The following is a 27,017-nucleotide window of genomic DNA, read 5'->3' as shown; positions in this document are numbered from 1 at the left end:
GTGTGAAATTTGGACATTTTTCATTATGAGGTATTTGGTTTCATCACACAAACCAAAGATATGCACCTTAGACGGGACTGTCAGATTGTGAGTGATGAAACAGTAAAGGTGTGCGAGTTTGCTTAAAGATGGGTGGGGACTGCACTGATTGGTTGTTGTCTAGCACTGACTAATGCCAAAATAGGCTCTAAGTGCTGCACCACCTAATGGCATTCACAAAATTAATGGATGGATTTTTTAATTTGATTTTAAGACTAAGATTGCTCAAAGCACATTAGGTTTGACAGATGAGCTATTTTAATAAATATTTATTAAAAGCTAAAGTGATTTTGTGTTACAATATTCAGTGAGAGGCTGACGAAAGGTTAAAATATGTCCATACCATCCCATCCGGCTTTATCTTGATGGTATTTTTTATGTTTGCCAAATGTGTCAACTATTACTCAATACAAACCCACAATAGAACATTAGAACAATCTACACGACAACAGGCCATTCACTCAACAAAGCTCGCCAGTTCTATCCACTTAATTCTTATAAAATAATATGAAGTCTATTTTTGCAAAGTCTTACTGTCCACCACACTACCTTCTCACTTATTCCAAGTGTCTATCATTCTTTGTGTAAAGAAAAACTTCCTAATGTTTGTGCGAAATTTACCCTTAACAAGTTTCCAACTGTGCCCTTGTGTTCTTGATGAACTCATTTTAAAATAACAGTCTCAATCCACTGTACTAATTCCCCCCATAATTTTAAAGTTTTTAATCATGTCTCCTATTAATATTTTTTGCTTGAACTGAAAAGGCTCAGCTCTTTTAACCTTTCCTCATAGTTCATCTCCTGTAGCCCTGGATTCAGCCTAGTCGCTCTTCTCTGGACATTTTATAGCGCTGCTATGTCCTTTTTGTAGCCTGGAGACCAAAACTGCACACAGTAGTCACGATGAGACCTCACCAGTCCATTATAAAGCTTGAGCATAACCTCCTTGGACTTGTACTACACTCATCTTGCTACTGTATATAAACTAACATTCTGTTTGTTTAATATCTTGATTAATGCCAAAATGACTTTGGATTTGAAACAACCTATCCGTATTCCTCAGACATCCTGAATGCATTTATTGTTCGGCTTTTAAATACCAAAATATTAGGTTTACGTTTGATAATCCTGCTTTCATGCAGTATTATGGACCAGCAAATGGAGATAAACTGTTTAAAATATGACTTTACCACTAGGATTGGCCTCAGGAAGCTGTCACCAACTGAACAAAATGAAAATGTTTTCCAGCTTTACACTATGTCAGGGAGGAAGCAGCTTCCAAAGTGCAGGTACAATGCATGGCACTGCTACCCAAAATTATTTCACATCAATACAGTTTACATATTTGTAAAATACGTAAATGTGAAGTGCACAAATATCCAAGTAAATTACACACAAAGTCGCTGGGTCACTATGTGGGATTTGCACATTCTCTTTATGTCTGCATTTATTTTAATTGCTTCTGATCATTGTAATTGTGTGGTTTGATCACCTTACATCTTTTGGTTTCTTTTTATTTCTCATTATCATAGCAAACAGTACCACCCATAGATGTGAAGGAATTTCTTGCTTTCATCATATCCAGAAATTAAACTTTCTCTATTTCTGTGCTGGCTTAGCAGCACTAGAACTTTGAATGGGTCTAAGAAATTAGCACTGCAGATATTGCTTGAATTTGCTTTAGTGGCAGATGCGGAGGTCTAGAAGTGCACTGCATGTACAAGCATCTTACATTAACAAAATCATAAAACTGACAAGCGATCAGTAATTAATATGTTGGTTGGCTGATTGCATATTTTGAGCAATAATTGTGCGCTACAGTTCTTTTGCCAAAGAAACTGGTGCATCATTAAATCATTATAGATATTTATTTCTTTAGATGGCCGGTTCCATAATATACTTTCTATGGATAGGTTTCTAAAAAACATGTGTTCAGAAAAAGTGGAAAAAAAACGTAACTTTCTGTGAAGTATATACACTCAACATTGTCAGAACATAGACTTCAAAAAGTTTGCCAAAATAGCAAGTGAAATTCCATACTATAGTACGAGATTAAATCAAACAATTTATCACAAACAAAGATGCATCACCCTTTGGTCATTTTTGCTATCCAAGCTAATAAACGTGGGAGCTCACACATGAAATACTGCAGGCAGAGGTCATACTGTACCTTCTTCTTCACACTCATTGTGCCAGAAATCACAGTTTGATAAAGATAAGTGGATAATATCATCTGCAATAAACAGAGATGCATTTTTTTATTTTTTTAAATCAGATCGCCTACTGACTTGACTCGACTTGAAGCCTACATTACACCTCGGTATCCTCTCCATCCTTTCGATTCAAATTCAAGGGCCAAATGGTGTCTGTGTTTTATATCTGTAATTAATTTGGATCACTTTGCAGAGATCTGTTTCTACTTTGACAATCTGGGGACCAATATCAAAAAAGCCAAATTAAATTCACTATGATTCAATTAAGTATTAAAAATAAAATGTAAAAGCTTATAAGAGTGTCATTACGTTCTGTATACACTATATACTATAAGTTAACACAAAACCACGTAGGGGTACAAGAAGCAAACTCAAAATCCAACCAGTTTAGTTTAATAATGTAATACTAGTTTTAATTACTTTGACAGTATGAAGAGAATCGCTCAACCTGTCTTGATGGAGTTTATGTCTAAAACTAACTGAAAATAAAAAAACATTTATGTGACAGGCTTTGGTTGTCAGTAATCAAAAAAGCAGGCATGCTGTCCAAATGCAGAAAGAAAAGTATTGCATTACTAGGTATCTAAAGATACAAGACTGCATTTTTTTTTGGATTGCTTTTTCCAGGGTGGAGGGTACAGACCCAGGCCAACTGCTAACATTAGGAATGAACAGTTATAGCGGATCTGCAATAATTGCACAGTCTCATTAGAACTGACTTTTATGCTGCTTTGGAGGGCTAATAATAATTCAACAAACACTGAAAGTAAAATATTAATGAGTTTACTTAGGAGACTGGAAGAAAAAAAAGTTATAGTTTACAGTACAAATAAAACCACATGCAAAACTAATTAGCTGAAGACAATCAAAAAAATTCTGATACCATTAATTTCTTTTTTGTTCAGTGTGTTCCTCTGTGAGGGCTTCATTCTTCATGCTGATTTATCAGATCTGAGAGTCAGCTATTCGTTTTATGGCTCCAAGGCTCAGTTTGCATATAAGTATTTTTTATAGAAATTAATGGTTTACCAGCTGAATAATGGGGGTGCTAAGGCTTCCTGTGAATACATATTACACGTTTTAAAGCAAATGATACAGATCATGACCGTCTTGAACATTTCATGTTTAGAAGCTTGCACTTGTTCTGTAACATTGCTGATAACTTTTAGTCACAATTAATTAAACAGATCACCTCAGAGTCTGTTTTATTTAGCCTTTTAGTTTAATGTATCTTGGAAAATATTTCAGGTTGCAATAATTTATCATATGATGTGAATGGTCATAGTAATTTGTCTTTAGCTTCTTATTTACAGCATGAAGTACAATTTTTTATTGTGTTCCTGAATATAATGAATCACTTTGCAAAACGTAATGCAGTGGTTACAAACTTACTGTATATGTGTTTAAATATTTTAACCTTTAAGTGAAGCTCCTTATCTATCTATCTATCTATATATATATATATATATATATATATATATATATATATATATATATATATATATATATATATATATATATATATATATATATATATATACTGAATTAAAGGAACACTTTTTAATCAGAGTATAGCATAAAGTCAATGAAACTTATGGGATATTAATCTGGTCAGTTAAGTAGCAGAGGGGGTTGTTAATCAGTTTCAGCTGCTGTGGTGTTAATGAAATTAACAACAGATGCACTAGAGGGGCAACAATGAGATGACCCCCAAAACAGGAATGGTTTAACAGGTGGAGGCCACTGACATTTTTCCCTCCTCATCTTTTCTGACTGTTTCTTCACTAGTTTTGCATTTGGCTACAGTCAGTGTCACTACTGGTAGCATGAGGCGATACCTGGACCCTACAGAGGTTGCACAGGTAGTCCAACTTCTCCAGGATGGCACATCAATACATGTCATTGCCAGAAGGTTTGCTGTGTCTCCCTGCACAGTCTAGCATCACTTCTGAATGGCTAGAGCAATTTTCATGAAACTTCGCACACATGTTTATCATTGGTCAACTAAAAATACTGTAGCGTGAAATCAACCCTAACCCACCCCCTTCTGGGTAGGGTAGGGGGTGATCTTGCAGTTTTATATGCATGTTATAATCCAGTTGACACTTGGAACGACCACCAGAGGGCAAACTGAAGGTGACTGCCAGCATTCTTTATGGTTGAGCACCACGGCCTGCCTGCTGCTTTTCAAATTAGATAGAGTTAGCAGGTTCCAAGCGTCAACTGGATGATAACATACATACAAGACCGCAAGACAAGCACATTAGTGAGTCTTGAATACTCATTCAATGTGTCAAATGCCTGTAATTTAAACACAGCTCAGCCAGCACACTTAAACCAGCTAACAGTTCCATTAAGTAAGGTCAGTGCCACTTTCTTGGTCTGTTGTTCTGATAGCATCTTTGCCTTTGGACATTTGGTTAAATAGTTACAACACGACCTACTTGCTTCATACATTAATTCGGGGGAAAAAACTTAACACATAAACTGCTTAATGGGAACTCTTGTGGACAGACTGTGCAGAGCCTTTTTGGCAGTATATTGGTCAAAGAATATGCAATAGCTCTCCATATCCTGTCTGCAAAGTCCACTATAAAGTTCGTTGAGCCTTTTAAGCCTCTTGCACACTGCAATATCAGATTAAAATTCCCTCAAATCTTTTTAATTACACACTTGATCTGGCATTGTCTACACATAAAACTGGCATGTGGGGTGAAACAACAAGGTGATTACCTCATGGGGCCCTTGGGTAAGGGCAACATTTTCATGCAACTTTATACATTTTTTCAACATTATGAAATAGGAATACAAAAAATGTAAATTTAAATAAAAACCTTGAGAATTATATGTATTCAGTTCCTTATTTATATACTGCCTTTAAAAATTGTAAAAAATACATTCATTATAAAAGCTTCAAATTTTTGCTTAACACAGTTTGCACTGCAGGTCTTCTGAGAATCTTTTACTTTTTTAGAACAGTAGAAAAATGATGACAAGAACAGGTCATTCAGACCAACTCATACATCCAATTCACCAAGACTGTCCAAAAAATATTAAGTTAAGGTGTAAAAGTTCATGAAGTCCTGCTCTTTGCCACACTAATTGGTAATTTATTTCATGTGTCTGTCATTCTAACATTTGTGTGAAATCTGCCCTTACCAAATTTCTAACCATGTCTTTGTTGCAGAATTATTGTAAAGCAACTTCAATCCTGTCCCCTCTTAATCTAAGCTTGCTTAAACTGAAAAGGTCCATACTTGAACTCCTCCACTTGGGGCAGGATCTCGCTCCCAACCCTGAGAGGGCACTCCACCCTTTTCCAGCTAATGACCATGGTCTTGGATTTGGAGGTGCTGATTCTCATCCCAGCCACTTCACACTCGGCTGCGAACCAATCCAGAGAGAGCTAAAGATCACAGCCTGATGAAGCAAACAGGAAAACATCATCATCTCAGTGTTGGGAGCAAGATCCTGCCCCAAGTGGAGAAGTTCAGGTATCTCAAGGTCTTGTTCACGAGTGAGGGAAGAATGGATCGGGAGATCAACAGGCGGATTGGTGTGGCGTCCACAATGATGCGGGCTCTGCATTGGTCTGTCTTGGCGAAAAAGGAGCTAAGCCATAAGGCAAAGCTCTCAATTTACCGGCCGATCTACATTCCTACCCTCACCTATGGTCATGAGCTGTGGATAGAGACCGAAAGAACGAGATTGCGAATACAAGCGGCTGAAATGAGTTTCCTCTACAGGGTGTCTGGGCTTTCCCTTGAATAGATAGGGTGAGAGGCTCGGCCATCTGGGAGGAGCTCAGAGTAGAGCCACTGCTCCTCCGCATCGAGGAGTCAGATGAGGTGGCTCAGGCATCTGATCAGGATGCCTCCTGGACGCCTCCCTGATGATGTGTTCTGGGCACATCTAACTGGAAGGAGGCCCCGGGGAAGACCCAGGACACGCTGGAGGGACTGTCTTTCAGCTGGCCTAGGAACGCCTCGGGAGTTAGTAGAAGTAGCCAGGGAGAGGGAAGTCTGGGTATCTCTGCTCAAGCTGCTGCCCCTGCGACCCGATCTCGGATAAGCGGAACAGGATGGATGGATGGATGGATGGACAGGTCTAACTCTTTCATTCCCTTGTCATAGATTTTCCTTTCGGTCCCAGAATCAGTCTAGTTGCTTTTCTCTGAACATTTTCTACTGCTGCCATGTCTTTATTGTAATATGAAGACAGAAACTGCACACAGTACTCCAGTTAAGGCCTGACTTGTGCGTTCTATAATTTAAGCATAACCTCCTTTTACCTGTAGTCTACAGATCATACTCTATTACTTAGTGTTAGCCTTCTTAATGTCTTCTGTACACTGTCTGGATGTAGATAATGATCAGAATCAGATTTATTGGCCAAGTATGCACACATATAAGGAATTTGATTCCAGTTTTGGTGACTTTCCAATTAGAAGCTACATAATCGACATGCACACAACAGTTAATCACACACCTCATATATATATATATATAAAAAAAAAAAGAATTTTCTTGATTTATAGCCACTCCAGCGTGCATTCAGACCAAAGTGTGTGTATATTTATTTATTTACTTACTTATTTGTCTATTTATGCAATTATTTCTTTAAACTCCTTCGCTCTAGACCCGTGCGGCACTTGGGCAACTGTATAGATGTGTCTTACATAATCGCTAAACACAAGGATTACTCGGGCTGTAAAAGTGCCAACAGCATTAGTGCCAAGTGTTGCTCAGGAAATGATATAGGCGTGTAGTCTCCTAGCCTCATAATGGCATCTCGTTAGAAGTGTTTTTCAGTCACCCAGGCGTTGCACGCTCCCGACAGTGATATGGGTAGTGATGATGAAGTGAATCTGTCTTCAGGCAGTGAAATTGAAATGGACAGTGATTCTGTTGAATCCAGAGTGACGCTCGTGTCAATCGCACATGTGTAGTGTGCTGTGAAAAATCTGATTAGTCTGGAAAAAAAAATCTACAAGGAATCATGCTACTATTGTCCTGACTGTGACGCTGAATTGTGAATATCACAGCGCTTCAAGATATACCACACAAACAACACATTTTGACAGTATATATGGCATTATAACTATTTGTATCATTATTATACTTAGTAAAAGAAAAAAGTCAGAGGTTTAGAGTTTTGCATGTTTTACAGTAGAAAGATCAGATTTAATAAATATGTAATTTATCAAGGAAAAAATGCAAAGCTTTTTACATGTTTTTTCAAGAAACATTCTTTTCCATAAAGAATAATGATGTGAGTGCCCACACTATCTATAATTAAGAGCCATTACAGAACACAACTATTGAAAAAACAGAATTGCCAAGGCAAAAGTAGGATAATAAGCAGAATATACAGTAGCTTAGCGCTGGGGCCTTGTCTGGTTGCAATGATTCCAACAATGACGGAGGCCTCGTAATTACAAAAGGCATATTTTCTTTAAGAGAAACCTGCTGCTTCAAAGTGGACATATTTGGTAAGTTTTAGGCTTTCTCATCCAACTATGGACACTTGTATCCATTAGTCCCATTGTAAGCTGCACAAAAAACCTTCACTTTAGAACACAATCTTATTAAGCAAATTACAATCATGATTGTAAATAAATAATTTTGTCTTGAAAATTATCAAACTTATCCTTTAATAACTTCTTCCGTTCATTTACCTGTGTTGCATGTTAAGCTTAGTGGCCTATAGTGACTTGGATCTGCCAGATCACCCTTTTGATATGACGGTAATATGAACTAACCTCCAGTCTTTGGGAATTTACTCAGTGTGCAGAGATTTTTATAAAATATGTGTCAAGGGTTTACATATGTACTCACTAACCTCCTTAAGCATTCAAAGATAAATTTTAACTGGTCCTGGTCATTTCTTACATTTCAGTATATTTAATCAAAACAATAATCCAAATGGCACATGTGCATTTTGAACCTACATAGCATCAGTGCATGATACTGGCATCCGGTTTCGTCATTTTGTATACTATTTATGTCATTTCTAAATGTCTTTTATGTTACACTGCATGCATTTAGTTAAAAAGGGCAGGTGCCGTTTAGCTTGAAAGACAGAGTTTTGAAATTGCCAAGGTTTTTAAAGAAGCATGCAGGATGAGAGAAAAAGTTGAGGTTCATTACTCATTCAATTCTGCAATTGCAAAAAACAATAAAACGTTTCTTGGGAGGGTTGGTAGGATTTGGTAAATAATTTATACATTTGCATTGTTTTAAATGCCAGTTTTGTGTGTTTTAGTATTTTAATGCTAATCGTTTTTAAATGTGGATTAAGTGTATTGATTCAAGTCTAGTAAGCTTATATATAGGGGGTGGCAAAAACTGTGCCTTACCTCAGGCCACTGATGGAACAGTCAGTTACATAAAAACAGTTACCACTAATAAAGAGGTCATCTCAAAGTTTATTCTACAAAAACATTCTATACAGAATTGTATATGTACATTTGAAATATGTGAATTTTTAATTGTGTCTCAGTTTGCTGTATGTTTTGCCTTTAAACATTTACGTATTTTTTTAAACTTCAGAATGGTTTATCCAAGATTATTAAAGTGCTTCTGTGTGTTCAACAATGTAAAACATCTTAAGAACTTACCCTTTTTTTTGAAGTACAAATTTTTTTTTTCTGGTTTTTGTTTTTCATTTTTATGACCACTTATAATCATATCTACCAGTTCTTTAAAGAATATTGTGAACACACAGGATGTTATTCAAAAATATTTACACTTACGTTATTTACAGTAATATAGATAATTAATAACTTCATTCACATCAGTATACAGTAACATGCAAAAAGCAAATTTGTTTTCAGAAAATTACATTTCTGTCACCACATTAAAACACATACTATTGTAGCTGCTGATAAGCAGGCATAAGAAAGAACCAAATTCATTAATGTACTGTTGTCATAGCTTTCAGAGTTCCCTTAATGCTCTTTATTTATTTTCCTTTCATTTTATAAAATCATTTCCATTTTAGAATTTTCACTTAATTGCTTCTGAACAGTTTATTTACATAAATACAGCTAACATTAAAGAAAAAAGACAAAGCACTTCAGTTTACACCAGCTTTCTCAGAAAGTGATATATTGAAGCTAAATCTTTTCTATGAAATAAGCAAAGTTATTTAGCTAAATTCTAACAAATTCAAATGTAAAGGGAATTTGTGGATTTGTAACTTAAATGTAGATATGATAAAACAACAATATACTCAGTACTGAAACAGTGTGGGTGGTGTCTAAGGTGCTGGTCTTTAAACTACATAGTTGACAGCTCAACAGTGGTAATAGTGGTAACCTATTCTGACTTTTATATTGCCTTTGATAAAGTCATCAGACAAATCTGCAAGAAAATGAAAATTGGGACAGCTGGTAGTGCTTCTGCCACATTGATGTCTTTAAGGGTGACGTTTCATTACAGGGCTCCATAAAAATGTGTGGCCTTATTGGTTGTGAAGCATGTAGCTGTCAGAGACAGCATAGATTGTAGCAAATTAGAGTACTGTACTGTACATACAAAATTCTATTCAGTTCTAGTATTTATTGTCAGCCAGAAAATAGACTATGTGTATAACCAGTAAGTCTCTGAATGATCTGTTCCACAAACCTGGAGTAGTTTCTATACAGGTGCTGGTCATAAAACTAGAATATCATGACAAAGTTGATTTATTTCAGTAATTCCATTCAAAAACTGAAACTTGTATATTAGATTCATTCATTACACACAGACTGCTGTATTTCTAATGTTTATTTCTTTTAATTTTGATGATTATAACTGACAACTAATGAAAGTCCCAAATTCAGTATCTCGGAAAATTAGAATATTGTGAAAAGGTTCAATATTGAAGACACCTGGTGCCACATTCTAATCAGCTAATTATCTCAAAACACCTGCAAAAGCCTTTAAATGGTCTCTCAGTCTAGTTCTGTAGGCTACACAATCATGGGGAAGACTGCTGACTTGACAGTTGTCCAAAAGACGACCATTGACACCTTGCACAAGGAGGGCAAGACACAAAAGGTCATTGCTAAAGAGGCTGGCTGTTCACAGAGCTCTGTGTCCAAGCACATTAATAGAGAGGCGAAGGGAAGGACAAGATGTGGTAGAAAAAATTGTACAATCAATAGGGATAACCACACCCTGGAGAGGATTATGAAACAAAACCCATTCAAAACTGTGGGGAAGATTCACAAAGAGTGGACTGCAGCTGGAGCCAGTGCTTCAAGAACCACCACGCACAGACGTATGCAAGACATGGGTTTCAACTGTCGCATTCCTTGTGTCAAGCCACTCTTGAACAAGAGACAGCGTCAGAAGCGTCTCGCCTGGGCTAAAGACAAAACTGCTGCTGAGTGGTCCAAAGTTATGTTCTCTGATGAATGTAAATTTTGCATTTCCTTTGGAAATCAAGATCCCAGAGTCTGGTCCAGTGTAAGGTTCAGTGTAAAGTTTCCACGGTCTGTGATGGTTTGGGGTGCCATGTCATCTGCTGGTGTTGGTCCATTGTGTTTTCTGAGGTCCAAGGTCAACACAGCTGTCTACCAGAAAGTTTTAGAGCACTTCATGCTTCCTGCTGCTGACAAACTTTATGGAGATGCAGATTTCATTTTCCAACAAGATCTTGCACCTGGACACAGTGCAAAAACTACCAGTACCTGGTTTAAGGACCATGGTATCCCTGTTCTTGATTGGCCAGCAAACTCGCCTGACCTTAACCCCATAGAAAATCTATGGGGTATTGTGAAGAGGAAGATGCAATACGCCAGACTCAACAATTCAGAAGAGCTGAAGGCCACTATCAGAGCAACATGGGCTCTCATAACACCTGAGCAGTGCCACAGACTGATCGACTCCATGCCACACCGCATTGCTGCAGTAATCCAGGCCAAAGGAGCCCCAACTAAATATTGAGTGCTGTGCATGCTCATACTTTTCATGTTCATACCTTTCAGTTGGCCAACATTTCTAAAAATCCTTTTTTTCCATCGGTCTTAATTGATATTCTAATTTTGAGATACTGAATTTGGGACTTTCATTAGTTGTCAGTTATAATCATCAAAATTAAAAGAAATAAACATTTGAAATACATCAGTCTGCGTGTAATGAATGAATCTAATATACAAGTTTCACTTTTTGAATGGAATTACTGAAATAAATCAACTTTGTCATGATATTCTAATTTTATTTCTATATAATAGGAGGGTACTGTTATGGCAACACCTTACTAAGGAGCAAGGAAATAACAAAATGTCATCTTTATTTGAAAAAGGGAATGATAAACACAGAGAGTTGCACAAAGTAAAATGTGAGCAGAAATAAAAACCTGCAGATCCACTGAGCCTAACTCAGACATCTTGTGGTGTTGACTTTTTATTGTGGTGGCTAGCCCACTTTTCCCCTAAAATACCAGATACAAGCTTCTCCCTTCCTCTCTCGGTCTCTCTCTTTCTTTATTTTTCCACCTTTCCTGCCCTCCATGTTTGTTAATTGTGTGGGGGTGCAAATAAATGGAAGAAAGCGTGCTGGGATCATTAATTTAGATGGCCAATGTATGTAGTCTAGAAAATGTCCTATTCAAGGAACAATTACTTTAGGCTTGACCCCCAGCATTGAAATTAATCCACTGGGATTTGTAGGTTCAAGCAGAGACAAAGGACCTAGAAGTTGGGAAGATACCAACAATGGCTTTCAAGTGAAGTTCTAGTCTTTGTTAGAATATGACTAAATTTCTTGTGAAGAAAATAGTGGGTTGGGCATTCTATTTAAATGAGTTAAGGGAAGACAGGTTACAGATTTTGATATAGCCGTGTTCATTGAAAACAATGAAACCAGTAAGTTTTGATTTCTCTTTTGTATACCAATAAATGTCCTACTTTAGGAATGTCACTTTCTCTGAAGAAATGTTAATGATAAACAAGTGTGACAATGCTTATGTCAGCATATTTATACACAGCAAGCACAGATCAGGTCAAGTCATTTTGGGGAGCATGCACTGGTACAGTGTGTTGCTACACTCACCACATGACAAACAGCTCAGGATTCTGTTTGGCAGCCCCCCAGGCAGACACGCGGTCCAGTCCCACCCTCTGGAAATAACCATCTATCTGCTGCAGCCTGGTCAAGCTGCTCAGGTCCTCATCAATGAGGATCCTAAAAGCTGAATCACCCTTGGGGAATCGCGCCACATGGCCGTAGTGCCATAACTGATACTACCTCTCAATGCAGGTAATGTGCCTCATTCAGACCTGATTGAGCAACCGCTCATTCAACACAAACCAGTGGTACCCAAGGATTCTCTGAATAGACACAGTACCAAAGAAGTCCAATCTTTGTCTTAGGTCACTAGCGTCCATGTCTCGCAACCAAGTGGTTAGTGCCGATCCCTCACAAATTCTATGGCTGGGATTGAAATGGCTATCTGGGTGTATTCTTCACATTTTATTTGTGTCTTTATATTATATTCTCCAGATACTTGTGTTTTCCTTTCACATCCTTCTGCCAATACCACTTGCCAACTGCAGGCAAGTATAGGTCTTAGCTATTTGATTTGTCATGTCACCAAAGTCAAACTGACCAAAGTGGAAGCGGAAGTGTGAGATGCACAAGGAGGAATAAAGGCGTATGAGGCATATTGAATGATGCCTTAGAAGATGGAAATTATAAAAGAGGACAGGAGGTGAGAAAGGTGCCTCAAAAATAATAACAGTGTTTGAGAAGCTGGCTTTACAGGAATGCGCTCAACAGAGAGAGCACTGGTTAAGAGAGATTCATACATGCAAATATGGAGGAAAGGCACGGAAGATGCAGATAAAGCAAAAGATAGGAGATGAACTAAATTTAAAAATATTTGCTGTCTTTAACAGGTACCATGGCTAGTATTGCATGAAGTAGATTAGATTACTAATAAGATCTGTTATTGGTAGTGATAACACCATAAGAAAAGGTGACACTGTAACAAAAATAAGTATTCCAAATTATTATCATTTAGTCATCTTCTACCATAAAGAATTTTTCTATTGACATTTTCTCTGTTTTGTCTGGATGATCTAATGTAGCAAAAGACCAGTCATCTGTCTACCATTGCTTCAGTGCTTTGATAAGTGCCAGATGGTTCAGTTTTAGCCTCTTCTTACACATTTATAAGCTTGAGCAGGAATATCAATGGTGATGAATGAAAGCAAAGCTTGTTATGCATAAAAACACTTGGAGTTGTAAAAATGTAAACTGTAACTGTATATTCTGTGTTAAATTGTGTTGCATGCATTTTGACAAAATTCCATCAAGACAGAAATATGTTAATTTGGAAGGTGTGTGTATGGACCATATCTGACCCTACTACTATACTATATTATTGCAGGGTAGTTGGAGCTCAATAACTGCAATACAGTTTGGCCAACTCTCTTGAACACTAAACTTAACACACACAGACATATACACATACAGAATCCACACATACATACACTTAAGTACTGATTATCAGTGATGTCTGCACAAACCTATCATTCCACAGTTCACCAGGCATGAATTAAAAAGCTTTGGCTTAAGCAAACTAGACGGTGCCCCCTAGATGCTTACAGGTATTTACTGCCATTAAACAATGGCACATTACTACCTCCAGTGCTGCTCACTATTGGAGGTGCCCTTCCTTAGCGGTTAAACCCATTGAAGAGAAAGAGCAAAGGACTCTCTTGATAGGTTCTAGGTATCATTGGACAGAAGAGAGGCGTTCTAATAGGTAATGTAAACGCATATATTGAAACAGTAGACAGGTGACGCATGCTAGTCTGAGCAACTGAAAGCTTTAAAGTGAATGATGCATTGCTTCTGTCACTCTCACTGGAGCTGGTAAAGTAAAGAAAACTGAGGAATTGTTTTTAATTACATCTGGTAGCAAGGTCTGGATCAGCAGCCTAGGAAAAAGTCATAGTGGCTGCTGTACAAGGGGACAGCAGGCTTATCACGGCTGAAGGCCAGAAAACACTTTCTAGTGGATTATTCTCCAGAAACTCTGACATCAAACAGATCATTAAGCATAAAGACCCTGCTGAAAGACAACAATGGAACCATATGCATTGTCATTGTGAACTGCAGAGATGACAAGACGTCTGGAATCCTAGTGTTTCCATTTTTTTAATAAGCAAATTACAGGCAGTTCTAAAATTAGGGAGGGCTGGTTCCTCAGAGTCAAACAGGGGCAGATTTAAAACAATATTGACTATTTTAGAGACTTTACAACAATAAAAGGGGAGGCACTGAATATATACAGTATTATACACACACACAGAAACACTTGGGGGGGAGGGGGGGTGCGACACCTGGCCACTTGCTGTCGGTTCACGGGTATATTACAACATGGTCAAAACTCTGGCCCTGAGACGTACTTATATTTATAGCAAATGATAAAACTATTGGAAACTGTGGTCTATGCAAAATGAATGTTAATCTACTTAATGAATTATTGCCAGTATCTAACTTAATACACAGAAGGAATACGACTTCTCCTGCATGATCACTAGTCATGATTTTGACGACAATTGAATGTTTAAGCAGTTTTACAATTTGTACGCATATGTCATTACATAGGTTTTATTTATCGATTGCTAACACACAACTGAACTACTAGTGTTCTTAGCGGAGCAGATGCATATAAAGTATTTTGTTTGATGTATGCACGTTAAATTGGTTGTATTGACATGAGAGTATCATTGTTTGTTATATTCTCCAAAGTTAGGAGGCCCAGGTTCGCTTCCCAGGTCCTCCATGTGTGAAGTTTGCATGTTCTCCTCGTGTCTGCGTGGGTTTCCTCCGGCTGCTCTGGTTTCCTCCCACAGTCCAAAGACGTGCAGGTTGGGTGCATTGGCAATTCTAAATTGTCCCTAGTGTGTGCTTGGTGTGTGTGTGTGTGAGTGCCCTGCGGTGGGCTGGTGCCCTGCCCGGTGTTTGTTTCCTGCCTTGCATCCTGTGTTGGCTGGGATTGGCTCCAGCAGACCCACATGGCCCTGTAGTTGGATATAGTGGGTTGGATAATGGATGGATGGATAGATGTATACTATATGACATGAAGAAAAAAGATCATTGCATGATATATATACATATGTATCCATTCATTGATGTCTGAGTTGTGTTCCAGTACTGCAAGTGCAAGTCAATATGAACTTATCTCAATAATTATAGGGGAGAGATCAAATGTACTGTACGATATGAGATACAATAATATCAGACATATTTAAGTAAACCTTTATACATGCACTGCACTGTCTAACATGCCAAAAGACTGCAGTTAAGTAATAATACGGTACTGTAGAGGTAATAATAGTTTTAAAGCTGTATGTGCACTTATTGTGACTGATGTTGAAGTGTTGTATCTTGGTGATGTTTTGGGGCCATGATGTACTTGATTTCATGAAAATACTGTACAGAAGCTAGAAATCCAGAATGTGCACAAGAAACACATGATCAAGACTGGATGCAAGGAGCTGGTGTCTGATACACAAGTAGACAATTGGCTTTGTTTAAAAGGCACTTGGTAAAGGAAGACAGATACGCTTGCTAGACAGGAAACGACTGCTAACCACTAGAGAAGGCAGTGGTGCTAAGAAGCAGATCAAAAATAAAATAGTAAGATAAAGAAGAAGGTCAATGTTACATTTTAAAGAGGAAGAATGTCAAATTCACTATGCCACAGGAAAGAACTGAATGTCCTCTTTATGCATTCAGCTTTACAATATTTTAAAGCAGCAGTCTCTGGGAATTCAGATATAAAGGAAAAAATGAAAGAAAACAACTACCCTTAATGAAAAATTTGAAAGGTAAAATCAATATAAAAAAATGCCATACACAATCTTCATCCATCTTGTGTATTTATTTTAAGTTGAATAATACATTGGAGATCAAAATATTTTAATGAGTCATTGATTTCCAAAATACAGCAATGGATAATAACATACTTTGTACTTTAAAGTAATTCTACATCCAAACATTTACTTAATATTTTACAGAGGAAAAATCTATTATTTTGCTGTTTCTTTTGCTTATATTGTAACACAATGGATAGCAGTGAAATAGGACATCACTTTATTTTCCTAATTAAAAAGTATTATCAGAAAAGTGAAGAGCTATGACAGAGATAAAATAGAACTCAACAAGAATAATATGTGGTTTTTCAGAGTAAACCTTAATATTCCTTGGTAATGAGTACAAAAGGTGTTAATGACCTGTTTTATGGTATAATTAATTTCCTGATATTATAAATGTGCACTTGCATATATCATAAAAATGATGAATCTTTTTTATTTTGCATAATGCAGAGTAATCCCTATTTCTTCAGTTTTCTACATTAAAGAATTATATTTCCTGTACTTTATGAAATATTATTTTCAGAAAAGTCAAGAATGGTCACAGAGATAAAACAGTAATCAACAAAAGTAACACAAGGTTACTCAGATGAAACCTTGGTGTAACATAGCTATCCTTGGCAACATAAACATATGCAAAATGCCACATTAACTCATATTATTACATTTCTGAAATCATAATTACACACCTCCACTTCACATAAAATTGTAAAACGTTATATATTCTAACCTGTCAAAATGGTAACACTGGAGTTCAAACAAAGAGAGAGTTTACAATCTAGAGAGAGAGAATTGGAAGGTATTACACAGAGAGGATGAGATGTTTTCAGTCACTTTCTATATGGTGCTTTGCTCTTAGTAAACAGTTACGTTCAATTCAATATATCATTATATAGTGCTCTTCACTGAGTATAGACATGAAGTTTTTAGACATACTTTGCAACTTTAATATGATCACAGTAAGTTACTAAATGATAAAACAATTACATACAGAAACAAGGTAAATAAATCAGAATCTCAATGACTAATATACAGTATATTGAGTGTGGCAATATACAGTAAAATCCTGGTTAACAAAACTAGAAAGATATTGTGCAGCATACTTAGCCACAACATCTTATCAGAGGAACATCCATCTGAAAAAAGTACAAACTTTCAATCAAGGCAACAGAGAATTAATTTTGCCTTTATAGCAGAAGGGAAGCCTCCTTAGCTCCCCTTATATAGTGGGCCTACTGTACAGTATATGTAGCGGATGAGCTGGTCTGGCTGGAAATGTAATTCCAGGCACAGAAATGGGACCAGTGTAGTACTGGCTAGGTTATAGATTCTTTATTGGACATGGACACAAAACAAATTATATAGTGAATTCCAGTAGATGCATTGGAAGTGTGATAGAGACCATGGAGGACTTCCTAAAAGCCCTCTAAGGCTAACAACATGTAGTATGATGTTCCCAAGTATAACACTGCTACTTCCAGAAAAAGAACCTGCAACCCAAAATGGTTAAGAGTGCCTAGCACTATAATGAAGAATAAGGAGTCTAACTGGCAGGAGACCAAGGACCAGTTCAATGTGGCCTGGAGGCTATCAGTGCAAGTTATAACCTGCATGAGGCAGATTATAAAAAAAGACATTCTGATATGACAGAGACCTGGAAATAGTGGCACAGGGAAGTAGTTGGAGATAGTCACAGTTAAAAGTTCATTTCAAAAATACTAACTTGATTGATTTCTCCCAACTAGTGCTATCATTTAAAGATTGTTTTGAAGAACATACAATACTCCTCTATGAAGAAGGCAAAGCCAGAAGCTGACAGAGGATTAGGCTGACTTGGCTGACACAACTTTTCAATGTTGAGTGTTCGTTACGAGCAGGGCGTTTGTCACCCTTTTCAAAAACGGGGACTGGAGGGTGTGCTCCAGCTATTGGGGAATCGCACTCCTCAGCCTCCCTGGAAAAACCAGTCATCGAACCTTGGATCCAGAAGGATCAATGTGAATTCCATTCAGGCCATGAAACTGTGGTCAAGCTCTTTACCCTCATGGTGATCCTGGAGTGTGCACGGGAGTACACTCAATCAGCCCACATGTGTTTTGTGGACTTAGAATATGGTGCACCGGGGGCCATTAATAAAGGGTATTCGGTCCTTGTATAACCACAGGAGCTGTGCCTCTATACTCTGGAAAAGCAGCAGCACTGTTCTCAGGGTGTGTGGACTCTGTAAGGGCTGTGCTTTGCCTGCTATCCTGTTTGTGATTTTCATGGACAGGAAATCAAGCCGCAGGCTGGGAAGGGAGGGAGTTCAGTTTACTGACATTAAAATTGTGTCAATGCTCTTTGCAGATGATGTGGTCCTGCTGGCTTTATTGGGTTGTGAACTCCAGTACACATTGGGATGGTTTGCAATCGAATATGAAGTGGCAGGGATGATCAGCACCTCCAAATCTGAGGCCATGGTCCTCAATAGGAAAAAGGTTGATTGTCCTCTTTGAATGACACGTGAGTTACAGCCTGAAGTGGAGGAAGTTTAAGTATATCAGGGTCTGGTTCATGAGTGAAGGTAAGGGGGAGGGTGAGATCAACTAAGGATCAGGCAGTGAGCACAGTTATTCAACAACTATAATGGTTCATAGTACTGAAGGAGCTAAGCCAAAACACAAAGCTCTCAATTTACCTGTCAATCTACATCGTTACCCTCACCTATGGTCATAAGCTTTGGGCAATGACCAAAAGGATCGGATAATGGGTACAAGTGGCTGAACCACAGGATGTCTGGTCCTTCCTTTAGAGATAGGATGAGAGGCTTGGAGCACAGCCACTGAACCTTTGCATCGAGAAGAGACAGTTTATGTGGTCCAAGCATCAGATTCGGATGTCTTCCTGAGGCCACCCTGCAGAGACCACAGAAAGACTTATGATCCACTGTAAGGATTATACATCACAGGGGCAAAGGCACTGCCTTGAAATCACACAGTATGAGTTGGCAAGCGTGGGTGGCAAATGGGGGTATTGGTCTTACTGCTAAAACTGTAGCCCCATGACCAAGTCTCGGTTTAGCATTTAAAAATGAAATGAAAACATAAAACAATACTCAGATCACAAAACTATCACCGTTTTGTGTTATAATATCCTATAAAACAGTATAATGGACAGGGAGTGATGACACAACTGTGTCACATGATCTCCACAACACATCAGACACAAGGCATAGCAGTCACAAACTACATAAATAAGGTAGTTCTACTCAATGGATATGGCATTTGAGAATGGCGAAATGTTGATTAGCACATACAAGCTAGAATTTCATTGTACTATGTACACATGACGATAATGATTCTAAAAAAAAATAGGCCTATAAATATATTAAAATTAAAAAAAAATTAAATAATTAAAGACTTTGTAGATTCTTGTTCCCCCCACCAAAAATTACAGAATTTTAGAGGAGTCAAACAAAAGAGTAGAAGTTAGGCTGGCAGAGATCTGAGTATACTTTGTAAAAGAAGACCAAATGCCAAAATCAAGATGAAATCAAAATTTAAAATCATTCTCAACAACCGCACTAGCTCTAGTACTTTGTTTCCAAAGTTTTAATCTAAAGTACAGATAAACTGTTGAATTCAGTGCTATCGTTTATAGGCGGGAGTGTAATGACTTCACAGTTCAATAGCCCCATGGCCAGCAGTGGGATTTGTTACTATTAAAATTATGGTGGCATCCATGCAACTGACCCACCAAAAATAGTAAACAAAATGGCAATGCTATAACCAAACAAAACAAAAACCAACAAAATAATACCTATACACAAAAAAAGGAAACAATCAAGATTTCCAAAGGTTCTCTGTTTGGGAGCCTTGAGGTCAAACAACATCTAGCCTGAGGATGCAAAAGTAGTGCACTTTGATAAATAAGCGGGTGGCTTTTCTGAACAGTAGATAGACAAATGTCCATTGAGGTTTGTTACTTAATAGAGGCAGTGTCAGAAGAAAGAATGATTGCAAAATTAGAAATTATAATGCTGCCCATGCTTTCCGTGACCAATTGTAATCGAGCACCTTTACTCAACATGGTGTGGAAAAAGGTTCTACCTGGACTCACAACCATTAGACTCCATAATGCCTCCTGCATTTATTTCTACCTGTCTTCATGCAATCAAGTTACTGTATATTATTTTAATTTGGCTTTTTTGTAGCTACATTTTGGTTGCATTTCTAAAAGACTACATGGGCACAGAATTATCATATTTTTCAGGGATCTGCAGTCTTTATTAATATCAATTTTTGTTATATCTGTTTTTTCCGGTTCTTCTGTGATAACAATCTGCGCCACCACCACCACCTGAATAAGGCACCATGTAGCCTATGAAGATGGGTGCCCGGGCTGTCCATAAGACCAACTTCATCAAATCCTCTGATGTGAAGCCTGGAAACAGACAAATGAATTAAAAGCATGTAAATTAGGTAGAATGCCCATTGGAGTCTGGGTAGTCTTTTGACTTTGGGACCCTTGCAGATTTTTTTTTTATCACCAGCTTAATTGGAGATTTTTTTTTCTTTTTCTGTTCTTCCAGCTATCTGATTTTACCACCGGAGTCATCTTTAGAGGCATACAGCGCATCATGGCATTGTATATAAGGACACTACTGTTCTAATTGATATTTATCTATTTTTAAGATCATACATATGATTTGTTTTTTCTTTGTTACTGACTCTTTAATATTGTTGCCTAAGCTTTTTGTTTTTCTTTTCTTGTACTTTCTCTTTGACATCTTGTAAACCACATTGAGCTACATTGTGTGTATTAAAATGTGCTATAAAAATAAATGTTGAACAGTATTACTATTACAGTAATACTGTAGAACAGGATTTCTTTAAGTTATCACTGTATTTTGGAATACTGTGCCTCTAGTTCTGGATCTTGTAACAGTTTGTACTTTGTTCTTTATTGTTTTGCAGCTATGTTTTAGATTTCTACAGTAGCAACTGAATTTCTCTTCAGGTGTCAAAGTACTATCTATCAATGAAGAATATTTACTCTGTTTCAATTTATCATGCCATTCCCAGTTATTTGAACTTTGCATTTTCAGCTGACCACACAAAGTGTGGTGAGCCGCCTGGTGTATTAGTTGGCACTGATATACAGCAGATGCTGAACGTGATGCCAAACACAGTAGTCGTGTGCAGTTCTCTTTAACATAATTTAATTATGTTAGAGTGATTTCTCACCATTCACAAAGGGTTTTTTTGTATTTTTGCTCAAAACTGATTACCAGATCTCCCTCTTCTTCCCTTTTTTTTTTACCTCTCTCCACCACTTACCCACTCAATCCACTTCCACTCAATCTCATTCACCACTAGCTCACTGCATCTGCTCCTGTTGTACTTATTACTACTGTCGGCACTACTATCGCTAATTACAAATACACTCTTTAACTGTTTGAATTATTTTATTGACTTCTTACATTTTTTTTTGTCTTTTTTCTCTGTAATGGCTCTCTAGCCTATCACCTACAGAATGTCATAATGGATTACACATAAACAAAACACTTAGTTATACAGTAATTTCCATAAGTAGCTATCATTAGGTGTTGGCTTATTTGATTGTAATGCATTTCTTTAGTAAACTTAGAATTATATTTTTAAGGAATTGTAAGTGAATTAACTTTTAATTGGTTTATAACAAAGGTATACATTGAAAGCAATGATCATTTTGATTATTTAATGTGATTTTTATATATTTTGGCCTCTGTCAGGTAAAATTTTTGTACAAAACATATGTTTAGCTGTTAGTTATTTGGTTTTTTTTTGTTTGTTTGTTTTGTTTTCACACTATAATGAATTAAATCCCTATTTTAATGACATTTTGAGTAGGACAGCAGAGCCAACAATTGGTTTCAGAAGGAATGCTCAGCTACAAAAAAGCTACAGCTTGGTTAAAAACCATCTTCAGACCTAGCTTGGTGGATCCAAATAACGTACCATTACAAACCCTTTATGTTAAGCTTGATTTAATGAAGCAGGGGTGCATTTCTTGAAAGCAATCAATGTTACTGAATAACGAATGAGATAACAAACAAGACAGGTAAGGAACGAGTGAGCTTTGAGTGTTTCCTGAAGCCCTTTGTTATTCAACGTTTAATGAATAAGTTTTAATTACTTCTTTGTTAGGCTCCTCCCCAGCATTCAAATCAGAAAAGTAGACTGTTGATAACAGGAACATTGATCTCACATATTTTAGTTGTCAATAATATATTATATTGTGACCCTTGACATGTGCAAATGTAAAAAAATGCAGGAAAATCAATAAACACATAAAAAAGCACAAACAGATTAAAATTTTGAATAATAGGTAAAATTAATTTAATGTATTTGTCAGAAATATATAAAATATCTCAAAACATGACAGGGATTCTTTGCAAAAAAGTTGATAGAATTCCTTATTTTTGATATAAAGTAGGTGTAGAAAATCTCATTGACCTAGGTCAAAGCGTTTTCGAGTTATCATGTTTACACGCAGATTCACAGACAGTCATAATATCAAAAATGTTATTTTCGGATTCAAGGTCTAATAAGTCAAGATACATCATAATCTCGAGGTTGAATTTTTTCACGTTCCTATACTTTCTCTATACTATGTATACAAGAAAATAAAAAGAACAATATGGATCTGGAAATGGAATAAAAATGCAACACTTCACAACAGAGAAATTAAACCAATTTATATAAGTGACATAAATTTAAGAAGTGTTGTTTTCCAAGGCTCACTAAAACCCCGGAGGACATGTGCAGGATCACATCTGCCACATGCCTAGAGTGCACTCTGCAACAATGTGTGTGTTTTGCTGTATGGCGTTAAAGGTCACCCCAGCCATGATTTGGGGAATCAACCCTGGAGTTGGCAGGTATTCTTGTGTTTATGGCTCCACAGTAATCTACACAGATTTGGATACAGCATCATGCTAAGGCTATATGTATTGACAATGGTCAGCAGGACTGACTGCATAGAAACTGAGAGCTGTCAGCAGCAGCACAGAAAGACTGAGGACACAATTCTGGCATGTTCCTCTTTGCAGTTCAACCTGCATCAGGACAAGAAGGGTTATTATTTTACCCCTGGGCAAATACAATAGGCAAAAATAACAGAATTTTACAAAAACAAAAGCAAACTCAGGACTGGGAGGTTGAGAGCGTGAAGTAATAAAGCCAAAATGAGAAGCAAAAGTCAAAAATGGAAGGCAAATGTCTAATACAAGATCAAAAAAACTAGCTTTGAAAATCACAAAAAAGGTTTTTGGTCTACAGAATTGGACAGAGAACTACACCTACAACTTACCATTTATTCGTCACATTGTTAACGTTAACATCACAACCCCCATGACTCCATCCCTAACCAGGAAGGGCAGTGTTTTAACACTGGGCTCTCAAAATGGTGGTGCCCTTTATAAACAAAATGGCAACAGAAACAGTCAAAGTAATTTACAAGTACAAAACCAGATAGTGAAAGAAATTAATTCCTTGACATGAACACCTCTAACAATTCTTAGAAGCACAGAATCCTAATGACAAGTGAGCAGAAATTAGCTAAACAAATACTTCATAAAACACAGGCAGAACATGGAGATAGAACATTAAATGTGTCCTCCCCAAAACTAATATAACACTACCTTGAAATTGTGAAGGGACTGGAACATTCATACAGGACTGCGAAAGTTGCTAATTCCTGGTCTGGAATGGCTTAATGGTTGTCAGCTTTCCCTTCTAACAGTTGATTAATTAGAACATATATTTTGTGGATAAAAATCTCCTTTTAATAAGCCAGTCTGCTTCCTATTGCCATTAAGTTGCTGCGAAAAAATTGCTGCCAGTGTATATTTATATATTTATATATGTATATATATTTTCCTGTGAAATATTTTTTTTTACACTTTAGAGATTTTGAATCCTTTCCTCCTTCAATTTTTCCCCCTATATTTTATTAGAATAACTTTATTATAAATATAGTTGAAAATGATATTAAAGTAGCAGCTAGCTCCCTTGGCATTTGAGACTCATTGTTAATTGCCTGCTGGTTAAGAAAAAAAAAGATACAATAAAGAATGTAAAATTCTTCACAAGTGAATTAAAATGAAATAAAAATCTAGAAGAAGTGAGACAAAGGCACGGTTGGGGACGCAGACAAAATATGATATGGAAGTGTTAGTTAAAAGCACACATAGTAGTGAATTACACAACATCAGCATTGATCTGTAGAATCAATTTTATCGTCACCATTTTGCATTTTATACTGTGAGCATTTACATTTCAACAAAATCATTAAACGAAAAGCTAACTAAAAAGGAAGAAAATGTATGCATGCTTTAATATTCAAGTGCATTAGGATAATTAGGTTACTATTTTGAATGCTGGAGAATTAATTAATGCTTATTTTTACTTTATCAAAAAATGTTCACTATTTTTCTTATTATATATTTAAGTAACAGTGAGACACTTTAAAACATATATACGTGATAGCAAAATATAATTTCATGTATTAGTATAATATTATAAAATCCAGTAATGGCACACAGCACGATAACGTGTAGTGAACACACTTGACTTGAGCATTCCTAGTTTTCATTCTCTTTCTCTGTAAGTTTACCATTTGTTTGCTCAGAGGCTGATGTGCTTGCTGCTCCCTGAGCAGCTCTTCTTTTCTCCACCCTAGTGGCCCACTTCTTCTCTTCTTTCATTGGCATCTTTTTACGTTAAAACTGATTAAGTCAGTGTTTGTGTTGCAATTGCTTAGTACGTTTTCCTTAATTTCTCATTTAAGCTGGCACTCAAGTCTTCAATCTGCCTCAAGAATGATTTAAGATATGAAGAGGTAGGGGAAGTGATGGCAAAGGTGGTAGAGATGAGAATGGCGCTTTACACATGCACAGCACGGCTGCCCTGCTGGCCGCTAGCTTGTATACAATAAAATAAAATAAAAAGACGAATAACCTTGGAGGTCAATCATCACCCCGAAAGTGGATAGTAGACGTCACGTAGTATATGTATACCAAATTTCAGGTCAGTAGGCCAAACGGTTTGCGAGCTACAGGTGATTTAAAATACTGGACATACAAATGAACAGCCACGTTAGTGTATTATATATAAAAATGTTTTTAATACCCGTAAGAGCCATCTGCTAGTTATTTAAGTTATATTAAATTTTTGCCAATATATTAGTGCAAAGTCTATGGGAGGTTCTTACAACCCCCAGATGTTGAATTGAATTGGTATATTCTAACTGTTTCTTGTCTCCCTGATTACAGGTTAGTCTCAGTTAGTGTCCTGCCTTGCTGTGTGTAAGGCAGGATTTAAACCGTGCTTTAACGTTCCCAATAGTATGAAAGTTAACATGCTCTATTGAATGTGCAGTACTGTATGTTAAAACATACTGAATACGAATTATATCATGTTTAAGTATAGAAAAACTGAAGTTTGGCAAGAAAAGATAAGTTTATAGAAGAAACACTGTTCTCCTTTTTTTGTTTTTTATTCTACGTGTGTAAAAAACTTTTCTCTTTATTCTTGTGTGGATTGTTTGCCTTGAATTTTCAGTAAATCTTTTAAAATGAACGTTTGGACTGAGATTTCTTTCAACAAGGCTGGTTCCTGCCCTACTCACCAGCAACTACAATAACATTTCACAATATCAGGCTTATAATTGAAAATAGTTTTAATAAGGCAGTGTGATGAAAAACTGCATCAATTGATCTCCTTTTGTTCATTGTTGGATGTGGAGGGTCTACGGTTAACTATAGGTCAAATTTCTTAAACTTGGAACTGAAGTAGCAGATGAAAATTTATAATCTCTGTTAAAGTCTCAAACTAAAATTGTTGGCTTTATCTGACTATGATAGATAGCAGATAATTGTGGCACTTTCTCTGACATTATAAAATACCAGCTAATTGCGAATCATTATAATGCAGAGATGATTTTTAGGGTAATTAAAATCCTGAGTACATATTGTCATGCTTGGGTCACAAAGTTGCACAGGTTCATTCAGGGTTGTCAAGAGACAGAAACTTTATTTGAATACAGCATAATAAAGCATAAAGAATAAAGCAGAGGATGTCCGGGGGAAGAGAGATAAGACAGTGAGACACTAGGACAGACATGGTGCGGCCTTTTAAATGTTCAAAGCCATGCGTGAGATGTAGAACAAGCAGCACAGCAACAAGCAGTTGATCCTTAAAGAGCAGATGAAAATGGCCACATCCTCATGGGGCCGCGTTCACTGTGTTCACAATATATATGTTCAATGTATGTATAAAGGTTCCTTAACACACTGTTAGTGAGTTTCTTTCCTCTTTCATTCATCAGTCAAGTTGTATTTATTTTTTACTTTCATGCTCACGAGCACCATGTCACTTACTTACTACAAATTCGAGGAACAGAAGAATCTACTTTGACTGAGGTTTGTCATGCCGCTGTGCAGCTGCAGGAGCCACTTCTACAGGCAGCATATTAAGCAGTGTATCTGACTCTGCAGGTCTTTCGCCATTTTCAGACGACTGTCAAATGAGTAAACAACAAAAATTTATAGCATATACCAGTTGAAGCAACCTTTCTCAAGGGAAATTTGATACAGAAAAGTAATCCATAATTGACGTTGACAGAATGTGTCTTCAAGTGAATTTAAAAATTTGCTAATACTGTTTAATGTATGGCACTCTATATTCAAGGTATCTCAACAAAACTGAACTCTCACAACAAACTTCCTTGAAGAAAAAAAATGGCAAATTTCAACAAAACTGGTCCACTGAGAGCCGAGTCGTTTCATTCAGTCAGACTGACAGACATGGCAACCACACTAAGTGGTTTTCACTTTATATGGGAACATATCTGAAAAAGGTTTTCAG

General features: G+C 36.9%; 1 long non-coding RNA gene across 2 annotated transcripts in view; it reads right to left on the bottom strand.

Moving 5' to 3' along the window:
* The window catches only part of LOC120530217, a 390,776-nt gene that overhangs the window by 107,615 nt on the left and 256,144 nt on the right, over positions 1-27,017 (bottom strand). The gene's annotated exons all lie outside the window — the stretch shown is intronic.

This window comes from Polypterus senegalus, chromosome 5, assembly GCF_016835505.1.
Source record: "Polypterus senegalus isolate Bchr_013 chromosome 5, ASM1683550v1, whole genome shotgun sequence".
Taxonomy (NCBI): Eukaryota; Metazoa; Chordata; class Cladistia; order Polypteriformes; family Polypteridae; genus Polypterus; species Polypterus senegalus.
Note: the sequence above shows the minus strand (reverse complement) of the source record. Positions and strands in the feature narration are given on the sequence as shown.